Source organism: Dama dama, chromosome 15 (assembly GCF_033118175.1).
Source record: "Dama dama isolate Ldn47 chromosome 15, ASM3311817v1, whole genome shotgun sequence".
NCBI lineage: Eukaryota > Metazoa > Chordata > Mammalia > Artiodactyla > Cervidae > Dama > Dama dama.
The window spans coordinates 93,757,579-93,767,325 of NC_083695.1; the positions used below are offsets into that span (position 1 = coordinate 93,757,579).

The 9,747-nt window shown below is 47.6% G+C and overlaps 1 non-coding gene across 1 annotated transcript; it reads left to right on the top strand.

The window, feature by feature from the left end:
* Window positions 1-9,242: 9,242 nt before the first annotated feature.
* TRNAC-GCA (transfer RNA cysteine (anticodon GCA)) lies at window positions 9,243-9,315 on the top strand. Its single transcript has one exon. It is a non-coding gene; the product is annotated as a tRNA-Cys (tRNA).
* The last annotated feature ends 432 nt before the right edge of the window (window positions 9,316-9,747 follow it).

The window sequence follows — 9,747 nt, forward strand, 5'->3', positions numbered from 1 at the left end:
TACTTGAACTGCCCTTTGTTCTGCGGGGTTTATTTCACCCATAATAGACCATGTTGACTTCAAAGCAGCCCCTTGCTTGTGGGGTGATAGGCTAGGAGAAAGGAGCTCATTAACAGTCCTCCCTTTCAAATGGAAATCGTCCTGCCTTTATGGAAGGAGTGGAGAGCCCTTGGTAGAATTAACTGCTTCCTCTTCTCTCTGAGACTCTGTGGGTCCCTGCTTGCTTCTGGACTGAGACAAGGAGAGAGCTGGAGAGAGAAATTAAAGGGATAATCACATCACTTGTCCCCTTCGCACAAGCTGAACATAGGTTAACCGGAGACACTCAGAGACCACTCAGTCCCACAGGCTTGGTCCCCCAAGTGATCATGTAAGAAGATGATGCTCTCGGATGTCAATCCCTGGACCACTTTGCGCGTACACGAGTGTGAGCAGGCTCACACACTCAGTGGACAGGGCTGAAGGATGGCCACGTCCTTCCCAAACTGAGACCTCCCTCAGTGGCCTCTTGCACTGTCCTTGGGCTACTGTTTATTCCCAGGCTGCAAACTGCGGTGAAAGCTCCAAGTTGAGGATGACAGGGAGCGGGAGGGCGGACAGGCCTCCAGCAGAGGGCAGGGCAGATGATCAGGGAGACACTTCGGATTTGACAAGGCCTGGGTCAAACCGCTGCTCTAGGGGCAGCGTCTGGGGGCTCTTCTCCCCACACGGTAATGCCGTGGTCACCAGCCTCCGAGGAGGTCTCCTGTGCCTGTGTCTCTCTCCCCAGGGACCCTGTCCCTCCAAAGAAATGCCACCTGGAGGAGGAGAGCTGCAGGCTCCAGGGCAGCAAAAAGGGAAGGACATCAGGCTCCACTAGACCCACTGCAGCTGGGAGGGGAGACTCGCCGGATGAGCATACCAGGGCCTGCGGAGGAATTGCAGGGACAGAGAAACAACATCTAATGCCTGAAGGGAAAAACCTGTAGCAATCTGAGGGATGTATGGCTGCCTGGAAGAACTTGGCAGGGCCCCCGGCCCTTCTCAATACGGGATATGTGTTAATGGATCCAAAATATTGAAAGCAAATATTGACTCCGACTTCTAAAAAGCCCTTAATTATTTATTTTGAATAATTTGATACTCAAGTAAATTAATGCTGAAGCATTTCTCTGTTTGTGCCAAATCAGTGCCTCTCAGTGGGGACTCAGTCCATCTTCGCAGACAAGTGCACACTCTCAGTAGGCAGTCCATTTCTGCAGAGTGCCATTAAGTTAATTTCAAAAAGAACCAGTAAAGGTATATGGAGCAGGCAGTAATAGCATGGAAAATATCCAAAATTACTAGACCCAGCCACAGAACTTGGATACCATTTTCATGCACTAATAATTTGTAGTCTACGTATTGAAGGTAACTATAAACTGACTACTTTCCGTGCTAAAGCAGTCAGGTAATTAAAAATACGCCGTTAGTTGTCTACCTTTCAACGTTGGGGAACAAAATGCCTTTCTCTTCTTTTGCTGGGTAAATGCATCTTGCAGCCCGTTCCCCAAAGCAACGCTGACATCCCGTGTCACCGAGATGGTCTCTGTGCCCTTGTTTTTGTTTGGGAGCATAAGGTGGGTTTGCCATCGACCAGGCCAGTGGGAGATGGGGATTCTCTGGGGAAGCTCCTGGGAAATCGGTTTCATTTTAGATGAACTACTATCTTAGGAATTTGTTAATCGGGTGATTCTGGATAAACTGTGAAACTAAACATCCAACAACAAAAGGACCCCACTCACCAAAAACCATCATATGCTTTTGTTTGGCAGAGGGAGTGGGGATTTAAAAAAAAAAAAAATGGGCAGGAAAAAAAAATTGTTGAACAACATTTTTAACTTCTAAGCACAGGTAAAAAGAAGACGAAGCATTTGAAGTTTCTATGAACCTCATGTGTTGGAGCATTCCCCGCTGCTGCGAGGATTTCCAGGAGGAATTACCTCTTTCAGTTCCATTTCATCCCCAACAGCCACTGTTTAGGCTATTTTCACGGGCTACCCATTTCTATAAGTCCCTGAAGAAAAGGGATCAATTTAACCAAGAAAGGTTTTTTAAAAAAAGCAATCTTTTTACTATTCATGAAGGATATCAATATTACAGCAACCAGAATCAACCAGAGCCATTGTTCCTTCCAACTCCTGGAGAAGGTGTAATTTTGACAGCAAAAAGCCATTTAACTATTCATTGAGTCTAAGCTACAACTACACAATTAGTCAAGTAATCTCTCCAAAGGACAGCTGCTTTGATCTTCAGAAGGAAGACATGTGAAAATGACAAAGGAGCCGGGCTCCCTTTTGGATTTTCTGTATGACCTGGATTTACCTTAATTCAAAGAGGCTGATGAGCCCTGTAAGCACTGAGTTCGTAGGAGGTGGCATCAGGGAGACTGTATCTTCAGACTCACGAAGTTGTGTGTCTGTCTAAGGCTCTCTCTAAAATTATCAAGTGGATTCGGAAATTCTCCCGGTAAGTTACCCAAAAGAAATCCATTGCCTCATGTGGTTGTGACAGTCTCTGGAGAGGATCTGTCTTGGCATTTTAAAGAAGGCAGAATAGAGGCCTTGAAACCAAGGAGTGGGAGGGTCAAAAGTGGGTTCTCAGCCCCACATGTATGCCCCAGACACAGACAGGTCTTCCCATCACCCCATCTGATGTCTCCTCCTCACCAGCTTTTCTCTTGGTCTGGCCCACCTCGTTTCCTTCTGGTCAACCACAGAGTGGTCCTCCACTCACCCAGAGCCAAAACCTCAACAGAAACAGACCAGCGAATGTTCCAGGCCATCGTGGGGTGCATGTTCTAAGGCTCCTTCTTCATTCCCTGTCCTCCAGTTCTCCTTGATGAATTGGCCTACAAAATAAAATCACCCGTGGTATCACAGCCTATAGTTTGCAGTTTGGGACATGCTTGTGTTGTATTCCTGGATGCTGCTTCTGCAGTGCCGCCCCCCACCGCCCCCCTCGCCAGGAAGCCCACAGAACTATCCGCTCTATAAATGAGGAAACACAGGAGACTTCCCCAGGTCCCAAAGCCAGAGGTATTCAGTGGCCAGTTGAAAATTCATCCAGAGCCTGGCCAAACTCTACACGCAAAGCCAGGACCCAGAACTGGAGAAGATGGGATGGGGGGAAGGAGTCTGAGGATTCCCCCACCCCGCCACTGCCCCTGTCCCAGTAGCAGACAAGGGCAGCTGCCTCCAGGATTTGAGTTCAAAGCCTCAAAAGGCCTCCTTGTCAAAACCTCATCTTCGATCAAGGCCTGATGCTGAGGCAGAAATCCCCACCTCTCCGTTCCCTCCCTTGGGCCAGAGTAGCTTGTCTGAAAAGTGTTACATGGGAGGGAAAGCCATTAACTCGGGATCCCCCATTAGCCCACATTTCCAAATTTGCACTCAGCAGGACCAAGAAGGAATGGCATTTAGTACTGGAGCATCTGGATCAGAGAGAAGGAAGGGAGGGAGGAGCCCAGAGTAGTCATGGTGAGAAATAGGGCAACGGGAACCTTCTCTAGGAATTGGGAAGCCCTGAGCTGGTGCAGTGTGCCTGCACTGGGTGGAAGACAAAAGACAGAGAGAGAGAGATGGGCAAAAGGAGATGTGCAGAGAGGTGCCAGAGGTCGGGACGACCCAGGGGCTCCTGCCCAGGCCTTTATAAGGAGGCATCATGGACAAGCCGAGACAAGAGATGCCATCTGGGTCCAGCCTGTGCTTCAGGAGATGCGCAGCAGGCAGCGAGGATCAGAGGTGAAACTCACCAGCACGCTGCCCTGGAACACGGCACCACCAGGGTCAGGAGATAAACTGCTGGGGTGTGTCTTCTTCCGTCTTCCTAGTGCAAAGGACACCCCCACCCTGGGCAAAGAAAGATAGTTGAAATCCTTCATGTAAAACCTTTGGGTGCCATCCCACGGAAGATGACCCCCAACCTGTTGCTGAAGGGCGTTTGCTGAGGGCCTTTCAAGCAGCAACACTGAAGCCAGCACACCAGATGTTGATGTTTGGCTGAGAAACAAGCCCGCCCCTTTCCCAAGCATGCGCCCCGTGACCCACGAGACGCAGGGGCTCAGAGTCCTCCTGGTGGGGGTGTGGGGTGGGCACAGGGTTGGGTTTCAGTCCGAGTTGTTGGGTTTCAGTCCGACTTGTTGGCTTGCTGAGATCTCGTCCTACCGATGCTCAGGCAAAACTTACAAAAATATTCCTTGCAGACTCATTGAGGACCCCTGGATCACACCCAAACTCGGGAGCCAGGAAATCCATTTGCAAATAAAATGAGGTTCTGAGACACAGTGCACATGTGTAGCGTGTGAACCCAGAGCATGGAAACTCAAAGCTGAATTATGCAAACTCCCATCCAGTGGAACTCCAAGCAACGCATGCCAGGGTTCATGACATGTGAGGGTTTGTAACTTCATTTTCTATAATACATTTCACACAAATTGTACCCCGACTTGCTTTGCTGAGTTAAATAATACAGTTACATACCCTATGAGAATTCACCCAGAGTTAACATACTAGAATATTCTGGTCCCATAATATATGAAGTCAATCCTTGGCTTCCTATAGGATTCAACACACACACACACACACACACAGAGGAAGGGGTAGATTTTTTTTTTTAATTCAATGCTTTTACAGCATAAAGACAGATCATGGGGTATATTATGTTCAATACAACAGTTTTCAAACATTTTGAGCTGCTTTTTCAAACAGCACTAAAAATATCCTACACGGTAGAAAAATAGTGTAAACAGACGTAGGTAGGTATATCCTGCTGAAAGGTACAGAATGGACTTGGGGCTAAAAGAGGGAGAGATTAGGATACAAACAGCAGCTCCTCTCCCTCCCCCCCACAGGGATGCCCCGTAGGCAGTGCAGAAAATGTAGTAACTATAACGAAAATTGGATTTAATCATTGCTACTAATAAAGGGCCAAGGCTATATGGCAATTTACTATGCTGTCGGCAAAATGAATTGCTTAAGGCATGTTAGCAGCATATTAGATAACACATATCCAGTTAGTAAATTATGATTAAAATAAGTATAGAGTAAATACTGAGTATGCATTTGCACAGTAACTCTTTCCAAAAATCTTTTCAAGATCCCTCCCCCAGTGAATCTGTTTATTGTCCTCCACAATTTTTATCAAATTCAATAAGCATATTTCTGACTCTATAAACTGTTTTTGATGGGTCTTTTTATTTTTTTTCAATTGGTAAATGAAAGAATGATGTCATAGGACAGCATTAAATACTATTAAACAGACCATAACTAACATTCGCTGTGTAAATTATACATAAGCTGACACTTTTATGCACTTTATGAAGAATTGCTTCATGGGTTATGCAATCTTTTCCAAAACAAGCTCCACGGAATAACACGAATGGTTGTGTTTCATGGCAACAAATTGGTAACTGAATTAGCATTCATTTATTAAGTTTTCACAGGGAACCCTTCTCATTCAAATACTTATAGATTATAATTTATTTTTATCTGAGGCATAATTTTTCACGTGGCATTTTTGCCAAAATCAACATAAGCAGAGCCAAGTCCTGTTCCCTATTCCCCATTTCGACCCTCCTCTTCTTGGCTGCCGACCTACATGTGTCTTTTCTAGCTGGGAAGGTAAACAAACGTGTCTGCCTCACTATCCCAATCCTTGCCAAAACACTGAGCTGAATGTTATTTTCTACCAGTTCAGCTCACCACACTCAGGACTCTAGTCACACACTTTTTAAAACAGCTTTTGCCTTCCTGAACAAGGAGCCTGGGCTCTTGCTAGATGGCAGAAAGCCTGCATGTTTCACCTCTGAATCACAAGGGAAGCCCTGGCCAAAAGTCATGATGACAATGCCGGTTTCGCGATCTCCAGATTAGCACAGAGAACGCACAGAGGCTTGGATACCACCCCTCTGGATGCAACAGGTCACATCAGGTTCCCTGGTGACGTGTGGACACTTGGACTCCATGCCAAACACAGATGGACAAACTGTTCTCTTCCGGTCACAAGCAACGTGCATGGAGTGAGATCTTGCTGGGTGAGGTCTATCAGGAAAACCCTGCAGAGCTCGTGTGAATGGTCCACCAGTTCACCGCCCTGCATCATCACAGCAAATGTTTACCAATGACGTGTACTGTCAGGAACACTTGAAAACAGGAGCCTTCTGCAAATTTCAATCTTTTGGATAACCCTGGTGAGTGGTAAGGACTTTCTATTCTAATCATTTTCTTTATGTGATGAAAATGTATTATTCCCTTTAATATCCAATGGTTTCCTTTCAGTTTTCTAAAATGCAAATCCCACATACACAGTGAAATATGTACCAGAAGATACATATTTTACTAATGCATATAAAGCATTCCAATGTGTAAGACCTCAACAAATCTGTTACTGTTATTGGTATTATTGGAATTTTGACTGATATGTCTGTTCAAATTCTGGGTAATGTTGACTCTGGTTCTATAGAGTTTTGTCTATCTCTAAATTCATGAGAACACATTCCAACCACCCCTGTGTCATTCTATTCCACTTCTCCATACATTTCATACTTAACCAAACTGCTCTAGCAAATTCTGACACCAGCAGGGGTTTTAGTCTCAGTAAAGACATTTTTGTATTTGCATATAATTGAAGGAAATCCTCCACACTTAGCTAGGACTTTCTGGGGCCACTCAGCCCACTTCCAACTTAAGAAGCAGAACTCAGTGAACCCAGAATTACCACTCATTCCGAGACTGGAGCCTAAAGCAGATTGGACAGAGAAAGCCATGTTCCCAGGGGGAGGCTCAGAGCAACACTCAGCTGGGGGTGGAGGGGTGCGGGGAACATGGCAGAAGCTACGGTCAGTGTCCTGGCAAAATACTTTGACATAGTGGATCATGAGCATTTCAAAAGAGGAAAGTAGATTGTGCCTAAAAGGCCTCTCTGCACAAGGGCACAGCGAGAAGGAGGCTGTCTGCAAGCCGAGGGGGGAGTCCTCACCAGAAACCAAGCCCTGGCAGGCCCTGACCTGAGGCTTCCAGCCTCCAAAACTGTGGGAGAATAAATCTCTGTTGTCTAAGCCTGCAGGTGTCTAGTTCTGGCACCTGAAGCCGACTGGTACAAGGAGTGCGTTCACCCACAGCCCAAGCACAGCCGTGAAGCATCTCGGCAGCTCTAGAAACGTGCACTGAGTCCAGGTCAAACTCCCGTGAGAAAGCCTGGGAATGGAAATGGTCACATTTCGATTTCTTACTTGGGATCGCAAAGATGTGTATGTGCTAAGATTCCGGGCTCACCTGTCAGTCACCCCACTCCCCTCCTCTGCTTCCCTCCAGGGAGACAGAGGAAGCCATGAGATGAGGCAGCCAGATGGAATTGTGAGCACAGGGAATCTTCCAGAGAAGGAGGAGACCCTCCCACCCACCCACCCACCGGGAGCAGCAGCAAAGGCAGAGCAGTTTTCAGGGTGGCCCTTGCTTGAGACACTTCCATGGACCCCTGGTCAGCACGCTTCCCCCGCACCCGCACCTCCCACTCGACTCCCCACTAGCCGGTGCCCTCCAGAACCCCAAGCCTCAACCATGTCTTAAAACCACGCTTGCAGCCCTCAGCCCTGACGTCTGGGTTGGGGCCTGCTGCCCGACCTTTCTGCCCCACCTCCACGCTTCCCCAGCGCTCCTGCTCTCCTCCAGGCCCTGTTTGAACGGCGCCTCCTCTGGGCAGATTGCCTTAGCCAGGTGGTTCACTTCAGTTCAGTTCAGTCGCTCAGTCGTGTCCGACTCTTTGCGACCCCATGGACTGCAGCACGCCAGGCCTCCCTGTTCATCACCAACTCCCAGGGTTTACTCAAACTCGTGTCTATTGAGTCGGTGATGCCATCCAACCATCTCATCCTCTGTTGTCCCCTTCTCCTCCTGCCCTCAATCTTTCCCAGCAGCAGGGTCTTTTCAAATGAGTCCGCTCTTCGCATGAGGTGGCCAAAGTATTGGAGTTTCAGCTTCAACATCAGTCCTTCCAATGAACACCCAGGACTGATCTCCTTTAGGATGGACTGGTTGGATCTCCTTGCAGTCCAAGGGACTCTCAAGAGTCTTCTCCGACACCACAGTTCAAAAACATCAATTCTTCGGGGCTCAGCTTTCTTTATGGTCCAACTCTCACATCCAAAGTGGTTCATCCCATCCTAAAACCCAACAACATCTAACACCTTACCTCCCCCGTGAGCTTTCCACATCTATGCCTAACTCAGCTTCTGTTTTCTAGTATTCTTTTAAGAAAGGGACTCATATTTTTTTCACTCAAATTTATTTCAAAAATAAAAGCCCTTTATATCACTATGATGCATGAGTAACCCAGATCACCTTTTCAAATAAATCTCTAGCTGCAAACGAAAATGAAGCAGGGTTCCTAAAATTACAGTGAGATGCTGCAAAAGTCCATTTTCAGGAATAAGCAGACAATAGCCTTTCTCTTTGTCACTGAGGATCCAGAAAGGACCCAGAGGTAACTTTCCTCCTGTGTGACTCTTGTAACTTAACGCCTCATTGTGTGGTCATAAGGGCTGCTCACCAGAAAGTGAAGGTGCCCCCTACCTGCTGGGAAACTCAGCCCCGAGGGTCTTCCCTGTGTCTCCTCCATCTCCCTCTGGCCCCTAGTCTCCTGCGAGTTAAAGACCTTCCCACCACCTAGCACAACGCTGGTATTTTTGCAAGTACTGAAAAAATATTTGTGGACTAGATGATTGGATGAAAGGTGGAGAAACACAAAATTCTGTGACTAATCAGAAAACAAATGTGTCCCATTATCAGCGTTTGGGCTTCCCTGGTAGCTCAGTTGGTAAAGAATCCACCTGCAATGCGGGAGACCTGGGATCGATCCCTGAGTTGGGAAGATCCCCTGGAGAAGGGCATGGCAACCCACTCCAGAATTCTGGCTTGGAGAAATCCATGGACTGTATGCTCCGTGGAGTCACAAAGAGTCGAACACAAGTGAGCGACTTTCAGTTTCACTTTCATTATCAGTGTTTGGCAGGAGGGGAAACTAAACCACAAAAGCCTGTTACAAAAGTCACCGCTGATCAAGCAAGACCTTGTAGGCTCCAGGATGGGACATCCCAGTGAGCAGGGACCTACTGCCCCTAGAACCAGAAGTGTGTGATGGTGGACCCTACTGCTTCGTGTGTCTTTCTTCAACCACTTGATAAGGAGAAGACCAGACAATAGCCTTACTTTTGTATGGAGCAGGGCTCCCCTGGTGGCTCAGATGGTAAAGCGTCTGCCTGCAATGCAGAAGACCCGGGTTCGATCCCTGGGTGGGGAAGATCCCCTAGAGAAGGAAATGGCAACCCACTCCAGTACTCTTGCCTCGAAAATTCCATGGACAGAGGAGCCTGGCAGGCTACAGTCCATGGGGTTACAAAGAGTGGGACACAACTGAGTGATTTCACTTTGACTTTCTTTATATGTAACGGCAAAGTAAGTCCAAAATGAAATTGCTATCTGCCCAGGCAGGCATATCAGCCTGCATTTGAAGCCGTAAGGTCATCATAGGGTTGCCCCAGCAGAATGGGCTGGAATCTTTGCAGGAAAACCAGGTCTGTGAAAGCCAAGGCAGTGAGGGATTTGTGCTAAGACCTCTCTCCTCACTCACTTCAGCAGGGCACCCAGGCACTCAGCCCACCCAGGCACCTGCCTTCTAGAAGTGTGTGTGTGTGTGTGTGTGTGTGTGTGTGTGTGTGTGTGTGCGCGTGCA